Source organism: Triticum urartu, chromosome 1A, assembly GCF_056163025.1.
Source record: "Triticum urartu cultivar PI428250 chromosome 1A, HENAU_Tu73, whole genome shotgun sequence".
NCBI classification, from domain to species: domain Eukaryota; kingdom Viridiplantae; phylum Streptophyta; class Magnoliopsida; order Poales; family Poaceae; genus Triticum; species Triticum urartu.
In genome coordinates, this window is record NC_141873.1 from 320,378,376 (window position 1) to 320,404,479 (window position 26,104).

Genomic DNA, 26,104 nt, shown 5'->3' on the forward strand with positions numbered 1-26,104 from the left:
TTTTATGAAATTCTTCACAGAGGAATTTGCCGGTGAGGAAATTACTTAGCGAAGAACTACTAGCAGCGAAATAAGTACTCAAAAGTAAACACAACAGAATACAAGCCTAGTCATCATGATGAAATAAAGACAGGCACAGAGTATAGGAAGCGTAATCACAGGATAACACAGGATGAAGACAAACAGACTGAAGAAATTGAACTGAGGAAATTGAGGAAGTCTTCAGTCAAAGTCTTCAAACACAGATATGAACAAACATACAACACAGTTATGAGGAAATGAAAGAGTTGAGGAAATAAAACCAGTAAGCTCGGTGAAGACAATGATTTGGTAGACCAGTTCCAACTGTTGTCTCAGTTGTACGTCTGGTTGGAGCGGCTGAGTATTTATACTCGAGGACACACAGTCCGGACACCCAGTCAAGGACACTTAGTCCAAGACACCCAGTCCTCACCATATTCTCCTTGAACTAAGGTCACACAGACCTCGTCCAATCACTCGTGGTAAGACTTCAGGCGACTTCCAAACCTTCACAAACTTGGTCACCCGGCGATCCACAATTCCTCTTGGATGCTCTAGACCATGACGCCTAACCGTCTGGAAGAAGCACAGTCTTCAAAGGTAACAAGCGTCGGATCCACTCAGGATCAATCTCTTCAGTGATGCTCAATCACTTGGGGTTTGTAGGTGTTTGGCTTTTGGGCTTTTGGTTTTTCCTCACTTGATGATTTTCGCTCAAAGTCCTCGGAGGATGGGTTGCTCTCAAATGACAAGTGTCAGTTTCTCTCGGAGCAGCCAACCAGCTAGTGGTTGTAGGGGGCGGCTATTTATAGCCTAGGGAGCAGCCCGACATGATAAGACATAAATGCCCTTCAATGATATGACCGTTAGGTGGATAGATATTTTGGGACAGCTGGCGCATAGCATAGCAACGGTCGGAATTTTGAGTAGCAAAATCCTCAGGGCTATCATGTTCCTCACTGTGTAGGCAATCCGCACTGGCGAATTCCTAACTCCTCAGTCAGGAAAAATTCCTTAGAGACCAGAAGAACTTCGTCTCTGTTACTGAAGAAATTGACTGAACTGTATGAGATTTCCAATGGCTTCACTCGAAGGGATTGGTAGGTGTAGGATTTTGAGTTGAGCATCACATGGAAATTTTTCCTTAGTATTTCCTCGACCCCATTTAACAGTATGGTGTTTCCTATGACTCAAGAAAGAGAGAAACAAAACTATGAAAACGAAAGTCTTCAAGCTTCATATTCCTCGCATGAATATCAAGTCTTCACGGACACACCAATTTCTTCACTTTCAAAGTCTTCATGAAAGTCTTCAGAAATACCAAAATCTTCAGTCGAAGATGTTCATTTTTAGGGGTCGACTTTTCCTGTAAATATCAAACTCCTCATAGACTTATAGACCTGTGTACACTCACACACGCATTAGTCCCTTAACCTATAAGTCTTCAGTACACCAAAATCACTAAGGGGCACTAGATGCACTTACAGATACAAGATTGAAGACTTCGTCCCGTGTCCAGATGGGACTCTACTTGGTGTGGAAGGCAAGCTAGGCAATACGGATATGTATATCTCCTCCTTTGTAACCGACCTTGTGTAACCCTAGCCCTTTCCGGTGTCTATATAAACCGGAGGGTTTTAGTCCGTAGGACAACATACAATCATACCATAGGCTAGCTTTTAGGGTTTAGCCTCTCCGATCTCGTGGTAGATCTACTCTTGTACTACCCATATCATGAATATTAATCAAGCAGGACGTAGGGTTTTACCTCCACCAAGAGGGCCCGAACCTGGGTAAAACATCGTGTCCCCTGCCTCCTGTTACCATCTGCCTTAGATGCACAGTTTGGGACCCCCTACCCAAGATCCACCGGTTTTGACACCGACATTGGTGCTTTCATTGAGAGTTCCTCTGTGTCATCGCCGTTAGGCTTGATGGCTCCTACGATCATCGATAGTGATGCAGTCCAGGGTGAGAATTTTCTCCCCGGGCAGATTTTTGTATTCGGCGGCTTTGCACTGCGGGCCAACTCGCTTGGCCATCTGGAGCAGATCGAAAGTTACGCCCCTGGCTACCAGGTCAGGTTTGGAAGCTTAAACTACATGGCCGATATCCGCGGAGACTTGATCTTCGACGGATTCGAGCCCCTGCCTTGTGCGTCACATGGTCACGATGAGTACGATTTAGCGCTACCATCGGACAGTGTTCAGGAGATTGCACCGTCAGCCGCTCCGACCCTCAATTCGGAGCCAGTTGCGCCATCCATGGATGGGTGGATGGACCCCGCCATAGTGGCCTTATCCTCAGCAGCGATCGAGCCGAACATTGACCTTACCCTGCACGAGAGCCGTGTTGTCAAACTACCGGATCCTTCTCCGGCCACGGACTCCGAACCGCCTGTGCCCGTTCCTATCGAATCCGATTGGGCGCCGATCATGGAGTTTACCTCCGCGGATATTTTTCATCACTCGCCCTTTGGCGACATACTGAACTCATTAAGGTCTATCTCCTTGTCAGGAGGATCCTGGATGAACTATGACCGGCAGGATTGGGATGTGGACGACGAAGAAATTCGACGCCCACCCACCACCCACTTAGTAGCCACTGTCGACGACTTAACCGATATGCTCGACTTCGACTCCGAAGACATCGATGGTATGGACGACGATGCGGGAGACGAAGAGGAACCACTGCCCACAGGGCACTGGACAGCCACCTCATCATACGATATATACATGGTGGACACACCCATAGAAGGCAATGGCGACGAGACAACGGAGGATGACCGACCCCTCCAAGAAGCAACCCAAGCACCGACGTCAGCGGCGCCGCTCTAAGTCCCGCCAAAGCAAAAGTGGTGATACCGGCACAGGAGATTATAGCACCCCGGATAATGCCTAAGATGGCAATAATCCCCTCCAGCACGATTTAGGGCAGGAAGATGGAGAGACCAGCCCTCCTGAGAGAGCGGCAGATGAGGAGGATGATAATTACACGCCTCCCTCCGAAGACGAGGCAAGCCTCGACGATGACGAATTCATCGTGCCAGAGGATCCCGTCGAACAAGAGCGCTTCAAGCGCCGGCTTATAGCCACGGCAAATAGCCCTAAAAAAAGCAGCAGCAGCTTCAAGCTGATCAAGATCTGCTAGCTGACAGATGGACTGAAGTCCTGGCGGCCGAGGAATATAAACTCGAACGCCCCTCCAAGAGTTACCCAAAATGCAGGTTGCTACCCCGACTGGAGGAAGAAGCGTACGATGCGGCTGATCGGCCACCCCGCGGCCGCGACAGAGAGGCATTCCAGCCAAAAGCTCAGCCTGCACCCCGACGCCATTCAAATAAAAAGGCATGGGGAAATATGTCAGACCTGCGAGACGTATTGGAGGACAAAGCAAAACATGCAAGATTGATCTACGGATCACGAGGGCGCGCCACCACGCGAGACGATAGCCGTCACGCCGGATACAGTAAAAGTAAATCCGGCCGGGCCGAGCACAGCGGGCAAGACTCATTAGAGTTGCGTCGCGATATAGCCCAGTATAGAGGTGATGCACACCCTTTATGCTTCACAGACGAAGTAATGGATCATCAAATCCTAGAGGGTTTCAAACCCGTAAATATAGAATCATATGACGGCACAACAGATCCTGCGGTATGGATCGAGGATTTCCTCCTGCATATCCACATGGCACGCGGTGATGATCTACACGCCATTAAATACCTCCCACTCAAACTCAAAGGACCAGCTCGGCATTGGCTCAATAGCTTGCCAGCAGAGTCCATTGGCTGTTGGGAAGATCTGGAAGCCGCATTCCTCGAAAACTTTCAGGGCACTTATGTGCGACCACCAGATGCCGGTGACTTGAGCCACATAATTCAGCAGCCAAAGGAATCGGCCAGGCAATTCTGTACACGGTTCCTAACAAAGAAAAATCAAATCGTAGACTGTCCAGATGCAGAGGCCCTAGCAGCTTTCAAGCACAACATCCGCGACGAGTGGCTAGCCCGGCACCTTGGTCAGGAAAAGCCGAAATCTATGGCAGCTCTCACGACACTCATGACCCGCTTTTGTGCGGGAGAAGACAGCTGGCTGGCTCGCAGTAATAACATATCAAAGAACCATGGTACTTCAGATACCAAGGACGGCAATAACAGATCATGTCGCAACAAACATAAGCGCCGCATTAACAGCGATAATACTGAGGATACGACAGTCAATGCCGGATTCAAAGACTCTAAACCCGGTCAGCGGAAAAAGCCGTTCAAACAAAGCACTCCGGGCCCGTCCAGTTTGGATCGCTCGTGTCAAATACATGACACCCCCGACAAGCCAGCCAACCACACCAACAGAGATTGTTGGGTGTTCAAGTAGGCCGGCAAGTTAATTGCTGAAAACAAAAATAAGGGGCCACATAGCGATGATGATGAGGAGCCCCGGCAGCCGAATACCGGAGGACAGAAGAGGTTCCCCCCACAAGTGCGGACGGTGAACATGATATATGCAACCCACATCCCCAAGAGGGAGCGGAAGCGTGCGTTCAGGGATGTATACGCGTTGGAGTCAGTCGCCCCAAAGTTCAACCCATGGTCCTCCTGTCCGATCACCTTCGATCGCAGGGACCACCCCACTTGTATCTGTCATGGCGGATTTGCCGCACTGGTCCTAGACCCAATTATTGACGGATTTCACCTCACTCGAGTCCTTATGGATGGCGGCAGCAGCCTGAATCTGCTTTACCAGGACATAGTGCGCAAAATGGGTATAGACCCCTCAAGGATCAAACCCACAAAAACGACCTTTAAAGGCGTCGTACCAGGTGTAGAGGCCCACTGCACAGGCTCAGTCACACTGGAAGTGGTCTTCGGATCCCCGGATAACTTCCGAAGCGAAGAGTTAATCTCCGATATAGTCATGTTCCGCAGTGGTTATCATGCACTGCTCGGGCGAACCGCATTTGCGAGATTCAATGCGGTACCGCATTATGCATACCTCAAGCTCAAGATGCCAGGACCTCGGGGGGTCATTACAGTTAATGGAAACACAGAGCGCTCTCTCCGAACGGAGGAGTACACTGCGGCCCTCGCAGCGGAAGCACAAAGCAGCCTCTTAAGGCAATCCACTAGTTCGGCGTTTAATTACCCGGACACCTTCAAGCGCGCCCGGACTAATTGGCAACAGGACCGCCTGGCACGTCCCGAGCTCGCATAGCAATGCGGCCCCCACCCCGGCCCAAGCCACACGGCGAAACTCGTGCCACACGTACATAATTACGCATTAAAAATACCATGGGCACAGGTAGGGAGGGGGCACGACTGCGGCACGCTCCAAGACATGGCTTAAACCACACTAGGGGCTTCCCGCTTTGTTATTTTTCTCTTTCAGGACTTTAATCTCTGGAAACCCTATCCGGCAGTACGATTGCCGAACACATGATGCAGCAACCAAGGAGGCAGAAAGCTACGTCACACCACGGAACTCCCAGGTGGATTACGATAACGAGTGAAATACTTGCTTTAATATTATTCCTCAGCTTGCCCTTGGAGGGGACATAGTCCTACTTTTTGCTTATTGCACTACCTGTATCATTGTGCTTTAACGCACCTTTTTGAACAAATAAACAATGCATAGCTTCAGTCTGTTTTTGCATTTTTCTTGTATATATATGTTCATTCGTGACATCCAGCACCCGTACACTCTGGTACGGCCAATACGCTAGGGGCTTAAGCATACCCCATAATACGGTGTGAGAAGGCCGAACACTTTTGGCAGTGCGGCACCCCGAACTTATAGCATTATATGCATCAGCTCCGTATCATGTCTTGGGTCAATAGTTGGATTTGCCCGGCTCCCATGTTTTGGTACCTTACGTTCCGCTATATCGGCTAAGGTAGCACTGGGAGAACTACTGCGATTGTGCCCCGGTTCTGCTGGGCTAAGCACCTCAGTAGAGAAAGCTAAAACTGACTGTGATGATAAGGCGAGAGACTGGTCGTTGTTCGAGAGGTTTCTGAGTCCTTAAAGACTTATGCCGCTTAGAGCGAGGAGTCGGCCCTGTCCGGCTTAAGACGTGTATCACGCCCCAGATTCGGCCTTCCAAATACTAGGGGCTTCGCCAAAATTTAAAATTATAGAATTCTATGGCTAAGTGAGAGTGATAAAGCATTACAGTCCGATTGCCTTGTTCGTTGTGCTGAGAACCTCCCTCGAAGGACCCAAAAATGGGAACAAGAGTGCTCAGGTTTATCCCGAACACCCCAGCACTCGTGGCATGGGGGCAGAAGCCGACGACTAGCCATCTCTCAGATGTGATAAACAGCCGCACAGAAGGTAATATTTTGAATTCAAACAAGCGTTGCATAGCGCATATGAACAAGTTTTCATAAATACATGATTACACGAGCGAATTTACTCGAATATTATGTCTTTCATACACTCATCCGCTACGAGACGGGCATCCTTCAGGACACCCTCATAGTACATCTCGGGGTGACGATGCTCCTTGCCCTCCGGCGGCCCTTCCTTGATCAGCTTCACGACGTCCAGCTTGACCCATTGCACCTTCACACGGGCAAAGGCCCGGCGTGCACCTTCGATGCAGACGGACTGCTTGATAACTTCCAGCCATGGGCAGGCATCCACAAGCCACCTCACCAGGCCAAAGTAGCTGTTGGGAAGGGCGTCGCCAGGCCACATCTGGACTATCAAGCCCTTCATGGCCTGTTCGGCCGCCTTGTGTAGCTCGACTAGCTGCTTTAGCTGGTCGCTCATAGGTACTGGGTGTTCGGTCCCACTATACTGGGCCCAGAACAACTTCTCCGTCAAGCTTCCCTCCTCGGTCCAGTAAAATTTTGCGGCATTCGACACGCTGCGGGGCAAATCTACGAATGCTCCTGGAGAGCTCCGGATTCGGGTAAGTAATAGGTAATTTACTTTCACATGCTTGCTTTGCATATAGAATGCCTTACCTGCCGCTATCTTCTTCATCGCATCAATCTCCTGGAGGGCCTTTTGGGCTTCGGCCTTGGCATTGTTTGCGCTCTCAAGGGTCGCGGCAAGCTCGGACTCTCGCGTCTTCAAGTCAAGATCCAACGCCTCGTGCTTCGTCACGAGAGCGTGGAGCTCTTGCTGCACCTCGCCCACCCGTGCCTCATGCCTCTTCCGCTTGGTACGCTCCTTGGCCGCTTTGTTTTCGGCCTCGGATAGCGCCTGCTTCAGGGTCTCCACCTCGGTCGTGGCCCCTGGCAAATTTACAATGATCCTGTCATTTTGCAATCGCATTCTTTTTATATATCCATAGACTAGGTACTACTTACCTTTGTTCTCCTCGAGCTGCCTCTTGGCAAGGCCGAGCTCTTCCTTGGACCTTTTCAGGTACTGCTTCAGTACGGTGACCTCCGCAGTCAGTGCGGCAGAGGCCAGCAGCGAAGCCTGCATATGCATATAGACATACTTATATTAGACTCCTGTGATACTATTTGATCCTCCGTTCGGCTTTTCTTTGTGAACACCGAACAGAGCATCAGGGGCTACTGTCTATGCGGTTATATTTTTTGTATATTTTAAATACTTACCTCAAAGCCTCTTAGAAGGCTGGCACAGGCTTCAGTCAGTCCGCTTTTGGTGGACTGAACCTTCTCGATCACCGCACTCATAATAGTGCGGTGCTCTTCGTCGATGGAAGTGCTGCGAAGCGCTCCCAGCAGACTATCCGGTGCCTCTGGATGGACAGAGGTCATCGGCACAGGTGTCTTGCCCCTCTTGGAAGGAGGCCGCCTGCCTGAGTCCGGAACCGCCGGGGGTTCTGGCGCGGTGTTCGGCTGAGGGCCGAACCCAGAGCCGTCGGGAGCCTTGCTCCCTCTGCTCCCGGAGTCCGGAAGGTCTCCTTGAGGCGCCTCCGGGATTGTCTCCCCTCGACCCGATGCCTCTTGGGACAATACCTCGGCGTTGTCCTTAGGGCTAGGGGAGGTGGCGGTCGGAAGTGGATCGCTATCCATATCCGACGAGCCCAAGGAGCCATCCGACGATACATCGATACGGGCTTGTGGCGGTCTGCATTGTCATAATTCGGCATTAGGAGAAGCAGTGTGACAAAGGAATGCTACGAGTTACTCTGGTATCCGAATACTTACGACTTCGCCAGGGGCTTGGCCCTGAGCAGCCACTCGTCTTCGCCTTCGGCGGCGGTGGTGGAGTAGTCCGGAAGGTGAGTTCTTCCCTTCTTGGACCCTTCGGCCTCCCCAGTTGGGGCGGCCTTCCTTTTCTTGTCTCCCCCGACTGGAGGGGGAGCATCTTCATCTTCCTCCTCGTCTTCGGGGGAGGAGTGCATTGCGGAGTTATCGGACGATGAGTCCGATATCACCTGGCGCCGGGAACTCTTCCGAGTTCCCTTGGCCTTCTTGGTCTTCTCCGGCACCTTGTAAGGAGCTGGAGTCAGCATCTCCGTCAGGAGAGCGTCCGTAGTGTCTTCGGGCAGAGGGGCCGGACAGTTAATCTGTCCCGACGTCTCCACCCAGTCCTGTCAAAGGCATGAAGATCAGACCCCGCACATGGTTAAGCTAGGGGAAATAAATATCCTACCGGATGTATAGAACTCACCGAATGCGCTCGATGCTTCGCGCTTAGCCCGCGGTCCTCGGTGAGGGAGGGAGGGACCTCGGCGGCCTTGAATAGCACCTTCCAGACATCCTTGTGCGTTGTATCGAAGAGCTCACTCAGAGTCTGGTGCTGAGCCGGGTCGAACTCCCACAAGTTGAAGTCCCTTTGTTGGCACGGGAGGATCCGGCGGACGAGCATGACCTGGACTATATTGACAAGCTTGAGATTCTTGCTTGCCATGTTCAGGATACATTTCTGGAGTCCGTCCAGCTCCACCGATGAACCCCACAACAAGCCCTTCTCTTTCCAGGAAGTGAGCCGTGTGGGGAATTCGGATCGAAACTTGGGGGCAGCCACCCATTCGGTGTCGCGCGGCTCGATGATGTAGAACCATGCCGATTGCCACCCCTTTGTGGTCTCCACGAAGGAGCCTTCAAGCCATATAACGTTGGGCATCTTGCCCACCATGGCTTCGCCGCATTTTTCTTGTTGGCCTCCCTCCACCTTCGGCTTGATATTAAAGGTCTTCAGCCACAGGCCGAAGTGAGGCCGGATGCAGAGGAAAGCCTCACAGACGACGATGAATGCCGAGATGTTGAGGATGAAGTTTGGGGCCAGATCATGAAAGTCCAGCACGTAGTAGAACATGGGACCACAGATGAATGGATGAAGGGGAAACCCCAGTCCGCGGAGAAAGTGGTGGAGGAAAACTACCCTCTCATGAGGTTCTAGGGTAGGAACGATCTGCCCCGCAGTAGGCAGCCGATGCGCGATATTCGCGGCTAAGTATCCGGCGCCGCGCAGCTTTTTGATGTGCCCCTCCGTGTCGGGGGACTGATCCACGAACACCTATGGGACCGGCGGGCCGAGTCCCTTTCGATTCGGTGAGGTCGGAGGTCGTGCAAAGAGCGGATCGAGGCGAGGCACGCGAGCAGTTTACCCAGGTTCGGGCCGCACGGATGCGTAAAACCCTACTCCTGCTTTGTGGTTTGTATTGATTTCTTTCTTGGGAGCGCGGAGTGCACAGTACACACCAGCGGCTAACTAAACCGAGCGTGAGTGTTCTCTGAGCTAGCTAACTTAAATCAGCTAACCCCCTCTACGTTGCGCATGGGCCTCCTTTTATATGCTCAAGGGGTCACCGACAGGTGGCAACGTAGACAGGGGTAAAAATGGAAAGGTGCTGCGGTAGGTACAGCTACCTGCTACAGTGTATCATACCTAACCCTGACGGTAGGGGACAAGGGCATTAAATGCCCGTCTGTGTCGCCTAAACAGTGCAAAAGGGACCGTCAGGGACGCCACTGCTCGCCACGATGGCAATCTTGTCAGCGCCGCTTGCCACCGCGCACCCCTAGCTGCACAGCCTCCCGCCACGTACACCCGGAAGGGTCCCAGAGCGACACGTTGGTGGATGTGCTAGAGCGCGGGCGCGGAGTGGTGGCTTGCCGCGGCAAGCGCCTTGCCGCGGTCGTTGTCTTGTCGCGTCCGGGAGCTTGTCGCTCACCGGGCCTTTCCGGGGCGCGAGGTGCGCCGCGGCAAGTTTCTTGAGATGCCTTGAGTGGCCTTCCCGGCAAGCTCCTCTTGCCGGGGTCTTGTCTCCTTAAGCGCCTTGCCTTGGTTGGCCTTCCCGGCAAGCTCCTTTTGCCGGGGTCTTGTCTCCTTGGCTTGGACACTTTGTTCTTGAATGGCTCCAAAGGAACCACGGAGGACATTGGCGGTCACCCGGCAAGCCTTGCCGCGGGACGCTGCGACTGGCCGTGCACAAGTTCGGGATACTAGGGTACCCCTACTCTAGTACACCGACATGAGCCCCCGGGCCTGGGCCATACATGGTGCCGAGCGCTGTTGGGCCAGGCCCAAAATAGGGCACGGGCACGCGCGGCCTAGGTTACGTCGTATCTCTCTCCGTATCCACCGCGCCCTCCCCGAACGGCACGCGTTGAATGCGGCGTCGTGGGAGAGGTCGTGGGTGGTTTCTTTATTTGGAAATGCGAAACGTCCGCCCCCTCCCTCTTTATAAGCAGAGGAAACAGGGGCAGTTCGCCCATTTGCCCGTTGCCGTTCCAATCTCAAAAATCTCCGCCGCTCCCTCGCCTTCCCAAAACTGAGAGAGGGAGAGAGAGAGAGAGCAGCGCTCCGCCCCCACATCGCCACCAGCACCACCAACGACGTCGACCTCCTCCACTGCTTCCACCATGGCTCCAAAAGCCGACAAGGGGAAGGTCGTGAAGTCGACCGAGGCGCAGCGGCTTGCGGCGCTGCGGAAGGAGCGGGCCGTCTTCCCTCCCAAGCTTGGCGTGAAGGAGCTGAGGGAGAACTACTATCTTTTCTGGTCGACGGAGACGCGCGCGCATCCGCGCACCAAGGTACTCCCCGCCGCCGCTTGGAAGAAGGCCCCAAACGGATACCCCTTCTTCGCATTGTTCTTCTACTGCGGGCTCTGCCCGCCCTTCTCTGAATTCTTCTGCGACATCATGAATACCTACGGATTCCACCTCCTTGACTTCACCCCCAATGATGTTCTGACCATGGCAGTTTTTGCACATCTCTGCGAAAACTTTGTCAGAGTCCACCCCAGTGTAGCCCTCTCCCGCCATTTCTTCATACCCCGAGTAGAGAGAGGGGAGCCTCTATCCGGCGGAATCGCCTGGATCTCAAGGCCCGGCAAGAAGGAGACGTATCTGGAGGGAGAATTCCGCGGCAAGTGGGAGGAGTGGAGGGCAGATTGGTGCTGGATTGATGAGGAGAACCCGCAGCCATTCACCACCCGGCGCAAAACCCCAGTAGCGCGCGGCAGCGATTGGAGTGACGTGGCCCCGGAAGATGACAGGCTGAAGATTGTCGTCACCAGGATCCTGCGTCTCAGGCTTGCCGGGCTAACTGTTGGCGCTGTTGGCGCAGACTTCCTTCGCCGCCGCATCACCCCCCTGCAGGAACGGGGGAGGCCTACTTGGGAGTTCAAGAATGCGGCAGATATCATGAGGCTGCGGCCGGGCCTCAATTACAACTTCACAGTCCTGGAGCTCAACGCGATGCTTCAGGAGCTCTTCAAGTATGACCCCCAACATCCCGAGGTCTTCAGGTTGCCGGGGGGCATCGTTCCGCTGTGCAACAATTCCTCGCTCGACCGCATCCGTGCAATGATGCCGGAGTGCGACTCGCACGGAATTGTGCCGACTTGGCAGGAGCCCGCAGACGACGTCGTGCAGCAGTTCTTCGATGACTTGGTGGAAGTGCCGATCCGCTCCGACGAGAAGAAGGGCCTCACCTGTGACACCATCGATGCGGAGCTTGCACTCATCGCCACTAGGGTGGAAGAGGCGGCGGCAGCCGCAGCCGCGGGTGACTTTGGATTCACCGTGGAGGAGGCAGATGCAGCAGAGGCGGCAAGCCGTGCCGAGCGAGAGGAGCCCGCCGGCAAGAAGGAGCTTGCCGGGCGTGACGCCGAGCCAAGCGAGCCCGCCAAGGATACGAGCGGCTCGCTGGACATCAACTCTTCTTCCTCCTCATCTTCAGGCAACTCGCCGCAAGCAGAGCCTCCATCCCCACCTAGAAGGCGTCTCCGCAAGGCCGGTGACGTGGCGGAGCGGCAAGCGGGTCAACAGTCGCCACGCCGCGTGACGCGCTCCACCACGGCAACCACCGTTGCCGCGGGAGCGCCTCATGCGGCGACGGCAACTGGAGCGGAATCTAGCCGGACCACCGCTTCAGTTCCTGCCGCTGCTCACGCCGCGCCGGTAGCCGGAGCGGGGTCGTCTCAGACCACCGCCACTGCTCCCGCCAAGCGGCCAAGGGAAGCTTCTCCTCCGCCTCCTCGCGCCGGGCGCGCGCCGGACTTCGACTTCTCCGCGTTCAGCTCCGACGAGGAAGAAGAAGAAGAGTAAGCTTCTCTTACTGTACTTGCGTTTCTTCAATTCTTGCTGTTTTGTCTTGTATCTCACTTGCTTTTCTCTGAACTTGTCCCTCTTTAGGACTCTGGCCCAGAGAGCGGTAAAGAGGGCCAAGGTCCCGGTGATCGTCATCGAGGACTAGCCCACTGCAACAGCAGGTGGCGCGCCCGAGACAACCTTGCCGGACCCGGCGACTTTCCTCCAGGGCAGCCCCCAGCGTAAGTGTATGATTTACTTTCTGCTGCGAGGCGCGCTTGGGTACTTGTCTTTGCTGATATCTGCTTGTTGACTTGTGTAGGAGCCGAGCACCCCCACCAGGAGCCAAGGGAGAATCCCCCGACAAGGGAGAATTCTCCGACAAGGGAAGGCTTCCCGGTGAGGGAGAAGTCTCCGGCAAGGGAGGGTTCTCCGGCGAGAGACAGCACCAGCGGCCCCCCGACGGCGGAGACCACGACTGCAGAGCCTAGTGCAGGTACTCCTCTTGCTTCAAAACTTCCCTCGGTTTCTTCTTTTCTTGATCTTTCTGGGTTTTCGCTGGATTTTGTTTGACTCTTTTCCCCTTTTCCGGCCGTCAGATCCATCCGCTGCGGAGCAGATGGAGACCGAGGTCGCTGCCGAAGAAGCAGCCGGCGCTGGCGATCCTGCCGGCACCGGGGCCGCCAAGGGTGCCGCCGCAGCAATTGGCGAGGGATCTGGCGATCGTACTGACGGCCCTGAGGCCGCAGGAGCGCCAGGCGCTACACCGACCGCCGACCCGTCCGCCGAAGCCGCAGCGCCAAGCTCCGAGGAGCCCCAGCCGGGCGTTTACTTGAAGGCTGGCGATGACGTCTTCATCAATCTTCCCTGGGCATCGAACTCCAGGGCGCCGTTCGAGGGGGAGATCTTCGACGGAGAAGTGCTCGCCTCCGTGGGGCTGACGCTGGTCGACGCGCCAAGCAGCAGCAGCAACGAGCCCGAAGAAGAGCGGCTGCTGCGGAAGTTGATGTCGCTCTACCGCGCGCGGCAAGCCAAGCTGGAATCCCGCGAGGCACTTGTCGCGAAGGCGGGAGCTGACATCGAAAAGCGCGCAGAGGAGCTCGGGGGTTTCCACCGGGAAGCTCTCTGATCCCTGGCGGAGGAGCGGGAGCAGCTTGCCGAAGCGCAAAAGGCCTTCCTCCTTGAGAAGGCCGAAGCCGAAGAGCGGCAGCGTCTTGCCGCTGTGAAGCTAGCCACGGAGGAGGGCGAACTGGCACAGCGGAAGGTCAATCTCGACTCCCACGAGGAGGAGCTTGCCGCGCGCGAGGGAAAACTCGGTGAAGCCCTCAAACAAGCAGAGGACGCCGCCGGCAAGTGCTCTTGCGCCAATGTGGTGACCACATATGCCTCCATGTATCTCTGCCAACAGCTTTCGTCCGTCTTCCCGGTGAATACACTTCAATTTCACACCGTTGACTCTTCTTCTGTACAGTGTCTTGTCGACAAACTGGTACATACTTGACTGCCGGGCTACTCTTTCCGCTTCTTCTTGCTCTTCGGGATGTTCTCCTGTCTGAAGGAAATGGACAATCTACTGTGCCCATGCTGGAGCTTGTGGCTCGACAACAAGGACTAAAGGCAAATCTGCTGCTGCGGGAACATCCGCTTCTACGGCGAGAACCTGCGGCTCCGCCGGAGCTTGACGTTCCCCGGCAAGCTTGCCGGAGCAAAACTTGTCGGGAGCTTCTGCTTCAATGGAACAAACCCCGGGGCTTGCCGGAGCAGACTGCTCCTCAGATCAAGGCAAATCTGTCGCTGCGGGAACGTCCGCTTCTACGGCGAGAACCTGCGGCTCTGCCGGAGCTTGACATTCCCCGGCAAGCTTGCCGAAGCAAAACTTGCTGGGAGCCTCTCCTTCAACAGAACAAACCCTAGGGTTTGCCGGAGCAGATTGCTCCTCAGCGCTCTTGGCGTTGATCTTGGCGACCTTCTTGGCGGCGGCTTCGGGAAGCTCTGCTGGAAAATAGTCACTAGAAATCAACTTCCTCTTCTTGCTCTGTCCAGTTGATGGCGTTACGGAAGGTTGAGTCAGCTTGAGCACAAAGATCCCTGGTTCCACAGGAAACTTAAGTGCGGCGCACTTTCACAGGCCATCGGCAATGTCGTTCTGTACTCTTGGAACATGCTCCATCTGTCGGCCGTCAAAGTGCTCTTCTAGCTTTCTCACTTCGTCGACGTAGGCTTCCATCAACGGACTCTGATAATTCTTGTTCACTTGGCGGACGACAAGCTGCGAGTCACCCCTGACAATGAGCTTCTTGATCCCAAGGTCTGCCGCGATCCTGAGACCGGCAAGCAAACCTTCATACTCTGCAGTATTGTTTGTCGCTTGCTCCTTGGGAAAGTGCATATGGACTATGTACTTGAGGTGCTCTCCGGTGGGTGCGATGAGCAGCACGCCAGCACCGGCGCCTTGCAGCGAAAAGGCACCATCAAAGTACATCAGCCACTCTTTGCTTGCTTCCTTGACGGGGATGCTTGTTTCTGGAATTTCTTCATCTGGTGTTGGCGTCCATTCTGCTATGAATTCTGCCAATGCTCTGCTTTGGATAGTTGAAGTACACTCAAACTTAAGGCCAAAGCTCGACAATTCCAGTGCCCACTCAACAATCCTGCCTGTCGCTTCTGGATTCTATAGTATCCTCTTCAGCGGAAAGCGAGTGACAACTGTGATCTCATGTGCTTGGAAGTAATGGCGCAGCTTTCTCGAGGCCATGAGGAGGCCGAAAAGCAATTTCTGCACGCCAGAGTACCTTGACCTAGCCCCTTGCAGAAGGGAGCTGACAAAGTAAACTGGGCGCTGCACCATTTTTTTTCTGTATTTCCTCGTGCATCTGCGCAGATTCATCTTTGTCGGGACCAGAGCTTGTCGGGGAAGCCCCCTGCTTGTCGCTGGATGCGCCTGCCGTGGTTGCTGGCTCGCCATCTGCCTCCCTCTCTGCTACTAACGTAGCACTAACCACTTGATTGGTTGCCGCTATGTACAGCAGCAACTTCTCTTGTGGCTTAGGTGCGACAAGTGTTGGAGCTGAGGACAGGTATCTCTTTAAGTCTTGCAGCGCAGGCTCCGCTTCCGGAGTCCATTTCATTGGACCTGCCTTTTTCAATAGTTTGAAAAACGGCAGGGCGCGCTCAACAGACCTAGAGATAAACCTGCTGAGAGCAGCCATGCAACCGACAAGTCTTTGTACATCCTTGACGCGCTTTGGTGCTTCAATCTGCTCAATGGCCTTGATCTTGTCGGGATTGGCTTCAATACCCCGCTGAGACACGAAGAACCCAAGAAGCTTGCCGGAAGGGACTCCAAACACACACTTCTCTGGGTTGAGCTTGAGGCTGATCTTGCGCAGATTTGCAAAGGTTTCATCCAAATCTTGAATCAGAGTTGCCCTGTCCTTGCTCTTGACCACTATATCATCCATGTAGGCTTCCACATTTCTGTGTATTTGCGGCTCAAGGGCGACATGGACTACTCTTGCAAATGTTGAACCAGCATTTTTAATCCGAAAGGCATCCGTATGAAACAGTACGTGCCACATGGAGTAATAAATGCGGTCTTCTCCTCATCCTCTTCTGCCATGAAGATCTGATGATATCCTGAGTATGCGTCAAGAAATGAAAGCAAATCACATCCGGCTGTGGAGTCAACAATCTGGTCAATGCGCGGCAAAGGAAATGGGTCTTTGGGACAAGCTTTGTTAACATCGGTAAAATCGATACAAAGTCTCCATTTCCCGTTTGCCTTGCGCACGACTACAGGATTGGCCAACCACGTAGGATGGAGCACTCCTCTGACAAGGCCTGCTGCTTCCAATTTCTTGATCTCTTCTGCAATGAATTCTTGGCGCTCCACTGCCTGCTTCCCGACCTTCTGCTTGACGGGCCGCGCATGAGGACAAACGGCAAGGTGGTGCTCAATCAGTTTCCTGGGAACACCGGGGATGTCAGACGGTTGCCACGCAAACACGTCGACATTCGCGCGCAGGAAAGCAATGAGCGCGCTTTCCTATTTAGGGTCGAGAGTGGCACTGATGGTGAAGGTACCACCAGTGCCGTCCTCCTTGGCGACACCTTCTTCGTCTCTGGCGGAGCTGCCATCGTCTTCTTACACTTGCCAGTAGAGCTCGATGGTGCGTCCTCGACGGCAGTGCAGCACTCCGAAGGGGTGCGCTTGCCGGAGTGGGCATCAGAACTCTTGCCGGACTTGGTCTTCTTCCCCCCGGGAGCTTCAGCGGCAAGTGACTTGCGGTCTGTTGCGGCTGCCACTTCCCGGTAGATCTTGTCGGCACAGATAAGGGCATCCTTCTTGTCACCGGGGACGGAGATGACGCTTATCGGGCCTGGCATCTTCAGCATGTTGTATGCGTAGTGAGAGGCTGCCATGAACTTGGCGAGTGCTGGACGGCCAAGTATCCCATTGTAAGGCAATGGAATATCGGCAACGTCAAAAGTGACCCTCTCAGTCCTGAAGTTCAGCTCGCTGCCAAACGTTACTGGCAACGTGACCTTCCCCTTCGGCTTGCTCCTTCCCGGGTTGATTCCTTGGAATGTGCCGGTCTCTTCGAGCTCGCTGTCAGGGATTTGGAGTTTCTGGAGTACAGCGGAGGAGATCAGGTTCAAGCCGGCCCCGCCGTCAACTAGCATCTTAGTGACCTTGAGGTTGCGGATAGTTGGTGAAACCAACATCGGCAAGCACCCGACTGCAGTTGTGCGATCAGGGTGGTCCTCAATATCAAAGATGATAGGCGTGCTGGACCATTTCAGAAGCTTGCGTGATTCGACGGGTGGTTCCGCTGCATTGACTTCCTGCACCCACTGCTTGAGCTGGCGGTGCGAAGTATGCAGAGAAGCACCACCGTCAACGCACAAGACCTCCGTGGCTTTCTGGAACTCCTTCTCACTGGTCTCGACATCCTCCATGTCTTCGTCGTCATCGTCATCTTCGTCTTTGTCGCGGCCGCGGGGAGGTCTGTCTCCTTGCCGCTGCTTGGCCTTGCCGCGGTGTCCTCCCCGGCCGGCGCGCTTCTTGCCGGATTCTCCATCGCCGCCTTGGGCCCTCTCCTTATCGCGCCGCTCGTATTCAGCCTTTTGTTGCTGGACAAGCTGCTCGACCTTCTTGCAGCTCTGGAGGTCATGGCCCTTGGTGCGGTGGATCTTGCAGTACTGCTTGTCGGAGCCGTCCTGCTTGTCGGCGGCCGCCACAGCCTGGCAGTTGGTGCATGCGGCAATCTCCTTGCCGGAGCTACCAACTTTGGCTTTATTGGCGCCACCTTCGTTGCCGGACTGCTCAACGACTAGCACATCTTTGCCTTTCTTCTTCCTGTTCCGCCGCCGGTTTTTCTTTGCCGGGGCAGCATCCTCACTGTCAGATCCTCCTGCTCCTATATTCTCTCCGGGGAGTCTCCTCCCTTCCTCAGCACGTGCACACTTGTCGGCCAGGGCATATAGCTCACTGACGTCTCTGATCTTGCACATCGCCATCTCCTCCCGCATCCTGCGGTTACGCACGTTCTGATGAAACGCGCTGATGACCGCGGCAGGGTGGACATCTGGGATGTTGTGCTGTACACAGCTGAATCTCTGAATGTACTTGCGCAGAGGCTCTCCTTCCTTCTGGGCGAGCAGATGAAGGTCACTTTCTTGGCCATGAGGTTTGTGGCCGCCTGTAAAGGCGCCGACAAACTGATGGCAAAGGTCTGCCCAGGAGGATATGGAGTTGTCCGGCAAGTGCATGAGCCAGGACCTGACGTTGGGCTTGAGCACCAGCGGGAAGTAGTTGGCAAGGATCTTGTTGTCCCGTCCTCCGGCAGCCTGCACCGCGATGGTGTAGATGCTGAGGAACTCCGACGGATGCGACTTGTCGTCGTACTTCTCTGGTACGTCTGGCTTGAAGTTCTTCGTGCTGGGCCACTGGACTTGCCGCAGCTCACGAGTAACGCAGGGCAACCTACCGCGTACGGCAAGTCGCCTGGTTCCCCTGGCGCATGCATGTCGACAGAGGGCCTAGCGCACTGGTCTGATTGACGTCGCGCTTCTCTTCGGCGCTCGATGCGAGTACGAGCGTCTTCTTGTTGTCGTTCGTGAAGAACTTGGCGCTGATCGCGACGAGCTCGTGGATCTGATGACGCGGTGGAGTCGCTATCGAGGTGGATCCGGCGAGTCAGCGATCTTGGCCTTCGGGGTGGAGAGTGCACAGTGGTTGCACCCCCACCGGTCTTGTCGCCACCGGCTTGTGCCTGGCTGACTTGCCGCGGCTGCGACGTGCTCGGTTGCCGTTGGGCGTCGCCGTTGGCGAAGCCGATGAGACTCCGAATGGTGGCCCTCCAGTCGTCGATCTTGTCCGGCGCTGGAGGGTAGTCCAGGAGCAGTTGAGCTCGCGCCAAAGCTTCTGTGGCAGTGGCGGGTGGCGGTGGCGAACGGTGCGAGGAGCGAGATATGCTCGGACTTCTAACTATGTTAGAAGGAGCAGTATCCCGTCCAGGCGACCGTGCCTCGCTCGTGCCAGCATGTTGGCGTGCATGCTGGTCTTGAGCGCTCCGAGATCCACCAGCTCGATCTTGGTCCAGCAAACGCATGGTACCGTGAGTACCATGACGCTGCCGGTCCCGCGCTTCCTGAGATGGGCGCGGTGCATGCACGGACGCCGAGGTCTTGGAGTGCGCCCGGTCATTGTGGGAGCCAGCGACGCCGCCGATGGGCAGCGCAGCCTTGTCCTTGGACCTGGCAGCACCGCGAGCTCCCTCGTCGACGCCCGTTCTTCCGCCGGCGTTCGCCCCACCAACCGTTTGCTCCGGCGGTGGTGGGTTCGGCGCGGACAGAGCAGCTGCCTCCGAAACCTTCTTCTTCGGCGGCATGTTGCTGAAGATGATGAAGATCTAGCCCGCGTGAACGCCGGACCTGGTTCGCACAATCTCGACGCCCCCTACCTGGCGCGCCAAATATGTCGGGGGACTGATCCACGAACACCTATGGGACCGGCGGGCCGAGTCCCTTTCGATTCGGTGAGGGCGGAGGTCGTGCAAAGAGCGGATCGAGGCAAGGCACATGAGCAGTTTACCCAGGTTCGGGCCGCACGGATGCGTAAAACCCTACTCCTGCTTTGTGGTTTGTATTGATTTCTTTCTTGGGAGCGCGGAGTGCACAGTACACACCAGCGGCTAACTAAACCGAGCGTGAGTGTTCTCTAAGCTAGCTAACTTGAATCAGCTAACCCCCTCTACGTTGCGCATGGGCCTCCTTTTATATGCTCAAGGGGTCACCGACAGGTGGCAACGTAGACAGGGGTAAAAATGGAAAGGTGCTGCGGTAGGTACAGCTACCTGCTACAGTGTATCATACCTAACTCTGACGGCAGGGGACAAGGGCATTAAATGCCCGTCTGTGTCGCCTAAACAGTGCAAAAGCGACCGTCAAGGACGCCACTGCTCGCCACGATGGCAATCTTGTCAGCGCCGCTTGCCACCGCGCACCCCTGGCTGCATAGCCTCCCGCCACATACACCCGGAAGGGTCCCAGAGCGACACGTTGGTGGATGTGCTGGAGCGCGGGCGCGGAGTGATGGCTTGCCGCGGCAAGCGCCTTGCCGCGGTCGTTGTCTTGTCGCGTCCGGGAGCTTGTCGCTCACCGGGCCTTGCCGGGGCGCGAGGTGCGCCGCGGCAAGTTTCTTGAGATGCCTTGAGTCGCCTTCCCGGCAAGCTCCTCTTGCCGGGGTCTTGTCTCCTTAAGCGCCTTGCCTTGGTTGTCCTTCCCGGCAAGCTCCTTTTGCCGGGGTCTTGTCTCCTTGGCTTGGACACTTTGTTCTTGAATGGCTCCAAAGGAACCACGGAGGACCTTGGCGGTCACCCGGCAAGCCTTGCCGCGGGACGCTGCGACTGCCCGTGCACAAGTTCGGGATACTAGGGTACCCCTACTCTAGTACATCGACACTCCGTAATGGAGGAAGCCATCCATTTGCCCCCTGCTCCGGACATGTTTGGAGAAGATTGAGGGGAAGGATGCAGACTTGGGCGTTGGATCTCGAGTGCGCAAGAACGGATGAGCAAGGAGGACGAAGGCGTGGATGAAAAGGTGAATCCTTATCCCTTTATAGGGGCAACCGAAACTATGTGCCCCCACTAGCCTGGTAAAACTCGCTTATCCCCCAAGCGCCGTAATCGATGGCACGGTTGGGTTACCCACGCCCATATTGATGAGAATCCCGTAATAAGGGGAACACGATCTCTGCTTTGACAAGACGTGTCAAGGAACTGCCTCGCGTTATGTGCGGGGCTAGTTAAAGGAAACGGTTCGAATAATTATCGGGCCATGGCATAATGTCATGTTGCCAAAACGTGTCAGCAGATTAGATTTGTGGAAATATTATTCTCTCTATGGTGGTATGTGGAACTTATTTTGCAGGGTCGGACACTATCCTTGTATTCAAATTCTTCCGTGATGTATTCGGAGGAGGAACCCGCCTTGCAATGCCGAAGACAATACTGCGCGCTGGACTCATCATCATTGAGGCCTGGTTCAGGGGCTACTGAGGGAGTCATGGATTAGGGGGTCTCCGGACAGCCGGACTATATCCTTTGGCCGGACTGTTGGACTATGAAGATACAAGATTGAAGACTTCGTCCTGTGTCTAGATGGAACTCTACTTGGCGTGGAAGGCAAGCTAGGCAATACGGATATGTATATCTCCTCCTTTGTAACCGACCTTGTGTAACCCTAGCCCTTTCCGATGTCTATATAAACCAGAGGGTTTTAGTCCGTAGGACAACATACAATCATACCATAGGCTAGCTTTTAGGGTTTAGCCTCTCCGATCTCGTGGTAGATCTACTCTTGTACTACCCATATCATCAATATTAATCAAGCAGGACATAGGGTTTTACCTCCACCAAGAGGGCCCGAACCTGGGTAAAACATCGTGTCCCCTGCCTCCTGTTACCATCCGCCTTAGACGCACAGTTCGGGACCCCCTACCCGAGATCCGCCGGTTTTGACACCGACAATGACCAAGGCCAAGCATCCCTCAAAGACCATCATGACTACCACCACTCATCCATTTGAATTTCTTCACATGGATATCTTTGGCCCTACTCACTATGCCACATTTACTAATGCTGCATCTTTATATGGATTTGTCATTGTTGATGATTATTCTCGATATACATGGGTGCATATCATCACTTACAAAACTGAAGTGCAGAAAGTCTTCAAACGATTTTCCTCGAGGGCTTCAACCAACTTTGGTGTGAAGATCAAGCACATCAGAAGTGACAATGGAACTGAGTTCAAGAACACTGGTCTTGATGACTATCTTGATGAACTTGGTATCACTCATGAGTTATCTGCTCCATATACTCCTCAGCAGAATGGCATCGTGGAGCGCAAGAACAAGACTCTTGTTGAGATGGCTCGCACTATGCTTGATGAGTACAAGACGCCTACTCGCTTTTGGCCTGAGGCAATTGATACTGCGTGCCACATCATCAACAGGGTATATCTTCACAAATTCTTCAAGAAGACTGCATATGAACTCCTCACTAACAAGAAACCTAATGTCAGTTATTTCAAAGTCTTCGGTGCTAAATGCTGGATTAGAGATCCTCATCACAGTTCTAAATTTGCACCGAAAGCACATGAAGGTTTTATGCTCGGTTATGGTAAGGACTCGCACACCTACAGAGTCTTCAACACCTATCACCACAAGGTTGTTGAAACTATAGATGTGCGGTTCGATGAAACTAATGGCTCGCAAAGAGTGGACCTACCTCTTGTGACAGATGAAATACATCCTTAGGAATCTATTAAGTTCAAGGCTACTGAGGATGTCATTCCTACCGAAGAATCTGCTAAAGAAGTCGTTCCAGATCATGAAGAATGTCATGCTGATGCACCTGAGGAAAGTGGTGCTGAAGAAAATGCTGATCAAATTCCTCAACGACAACCAGCTCATCCTCGCATTGCAAATGAAGTGCAGATTGAAAAAATCATCAGCAACATCAACATTCCAGGTCCTCTCACACGCTCAAGAGCTTCACATTTATCTAACTTTTGTGGACACTTTGCTTTCGTCTCTATCACAGAGTCCACTAAGGTGGATGAAGCATTTCTGGAGCCTGAGTGGATTCAAGCTATGCAAGAGGAATTACATCAATTTGAGCTCAACAACGTCTGGGAACTAGTCAAATGTCCAGATCCTCGCAAGCACAATATCATTGGCACAAAGTGGATCTACCGCAACAAGCAAGATGAATATGGACTTGTGGTGAGGAATAAGGCACGACTTGTAGCTCAAGGATACACACAGGTTGAAGGAATTGATTTCGATGAAAATTTTGCACCTGTTGCTAGAATTGAGGCTATTCGCATGTTACTTGCTTATGCTAACCATCATGATATCATCTTACATCAAATGGATGTCAAAAGTGCATTCCTCAATGGTAAGCTTGATGAAGAAGTATATGTTGCTCAACCCCGAGGTTTTGAAGATCCAAAGAATCCCGACAAAGTCTTCAGACTCAATAAGGCCCTCTATGGCCTCAAGCAGGCCCCTCGGGCGTGGTATGATACTTTGAAGGAATTCCTCATGAAGAAAGGCTTCAAACCTGGTTCACTTGATCCAACTCTTTCCACTAAATATTATGATGGTGAATTGTTTGTGTGCCAAATATATGTTCATGATATCATTTTCGGCTATACTGACCAATGTTACAGTGATGAATTTGCCTATATGATGAGTGAAGAATATCAAATGTCTATGATGGGAGAATTGAAATTCTTCTTAGGTCTTCAGATTCGTCAATAGCGCAATGGCATATTCATATCTCAGGAGAAATACCTCAAGGATGTACTGAGGAAATTCGGCATGCAAGATTGCAAAGGAGTCAAAATCCCTATGCCCACAAATGGCCATCTATACACTGATGAAAATGGTATTGACTTTTATCAAAAGGTATACCGCTCCATGATTGGTTCTTTATTGTATTTATGTGCATCTAGGCTAGATATTATGCTTAGTGTTTGCATGTGTGCCCGATTTCAAGCTACATCGAAGGAATCACACCATAAGGCTGTGAACCATATTCTTTGATATCTAGCTCACACACCAACACTTGGATTATGGTATCCCAAGGGCTCAGCTTTTGTTCTCATTGGATATTCAGACTCTGACTATGCTGGTGATTGTGTGGACCGCAAGTCGACATCAGGCACATGCCATTTCCTCGGACAATCCTTGGTCTGTTGGTCCTCAAAGAAACAGAACTATGTATCACTGTCTACTGCTGAAGCTGAGTACATTGCTACCGGTTCTTGCTGTGCTCAATTGCTATGGATGAAGCAAACTCTCAAGGACTACGGCGATAACATGAAGAATGTGCCTCTCTACTGTGACAATGAGAATGCCATCAAGATTGCTCATAACCCTGTTCAGGACTCGAAGACAAAGCACATTCAGATTCGTCATCATTTTCTTCGTGATCATGTGTTGAAGGGCGACATCTCTATTGAGCATGTGAAGACTGAAGAACAGCTAGCCGATATCTTCACTAAGCCGTTGGATGAGAAAAGATTTAGCAAGTTGAGGTGTGAGCTAAATATCTTAAAATATTCGAATGTCCTCTGAAAAGGACACACATCCTAACACTTATGCAAAATTGATGACTTAGATGTGCAACACACAAAGTAACGTTTTTCTTCAATCAATGAAGATTAACCCTCTAAATGTGAATAAATTAATGAAGAATTTGATTCTCAGAACCCTACGACAATTGTACGCAGTGTCTGAAATCATCATTCTTATACGGTGGGTCAAGCCACCACCAAAAGTTGAAAATCCTCATTTTGAGTTTTTTTTCCCATTATGAAATTCCTCAGTTGTTCATTTTCTTCAACTTTGCAATGTCTTCACTCTTTCCGCTGTTATTCTTCATTGGCAATATATATATTCCTCAAATGGATGTTAAAAGTGCATTCCTCAGTTGTTCATTTCGTCATGAAGACCATGCTTATGTTCTGTTATGTTTACATCTGAGTACTTATTCCGTTGCAAGTAGTTCTTCTCTTGGAATTTCCTCACCCTGAAATTCCTCAGAGAAGAATTCATAAAAATCGCCTATTGCTACGTCTTGAGCTTGCGTTGGTTTTCCCCAAAGAGGAAGGGATGATGCAGCAGAGTAGCGTAAGTATTTCCCTCAGTTTGTGAGAACCAAGGTATCAATCCAGTAGGAGGCCACGCTCAAGTCCCTCGTACCTGCACAAAACGATAGCTACTCGCAACCAACGTGATTAGGGGTTGTCAAGCCATTCACGGTCACTTACGAGAGTGAGATCTGATAGATAGAATATTTTTGGTATTTTTGGTATAAAGATGCAAAGTAAAAAAGTAAAGGCAAAGTAAATAGCAAAACAATATTAAAGTGATGGAGATTGATATGATGAGAATAGACCCGGGGGCCATAGGTTTCACTAGTGGCTTCTCTCAAGAGCATAAGTATTCTACGGTGGGTGAACAAATTACTGTTGAGCAATTGACAGACTTGAGCATAATTATGAGAATATCTAGGCATGATCATGTATATAGGTATCACGTCCGTGACAAGTAGACCGAAACGATTCTGCATCTACTACTATTGCTCCACTCATCGACCGCTATCCAGCATGCATCTAGAGTACTAAGTTCAAAACAGAGTAACTCTTTAAGCAAGATGACATGATGTAGAGAGATAAATTCATGCAATATGAAATAAACCCCATCTTGTTATCCTCGATGGCAACGATGCAATATGTGCCTTACTGCCCCTTCTATCACTGGGAAAGGACACCGCAAGATCGAACCCAAAGCTAAGCACTTCTCCCATGGCAAGAACTACCAATCTAGTCGGCCAAACCAGACGGATAATTCGAAGAGACTTGCAAAGGTAACCAATCATACATAAAAGAATTCAGAGAAGATTCAAATATTATTCATAGATAGACTTGATCATAAACCCACAATTCATCGATCTCAACAAACACACCGCAAAAAGAAGATTACATCGAATAGATCTCCACGAGAGAGGGGGAGAACTTTGTATTGAGATTCAAAGAGAGAGAAGAAGCCATCTAGCTACTAACTATGGACCCGAAGGTCTGAGGTAAACTACTCACACTTCATCGGAGGGGCTAGGATGATGTAGAAGCCCTCTGTGATGACAGCCCTCTTCCGGCGGAGCTCCGGAACAGGCCCCAAGATGGGATCTCATGGATACAGAAAGTTGCGGCGGTGGAATTAGGTTTTTGGCTCATGTTCTGATGGTTTGGGGGTACGTGTGTATATATAGGAGGAAGAAGTACGCCGGAGGAGCAATGAGGGGCCCACGAGGCAGGGGGCGCACCCTGGGGGGCACCCTCGTGACCGCCTCTTTTGTTCCATGGAGCAGGGTCCAAGTCTCCTGGATCACGTTCGGTGAGAAAATCACGTTCCCGAAGATTTTATTCCGTTTGGACTCCGTTTGATATTCTGTTTCTCCGAAACACTGAAATAGGCAAAAAACAGCAATTCTGGGCTGGGCCTCCGGTTAATAGGTTAGTCCCAAAAATAATATAAAA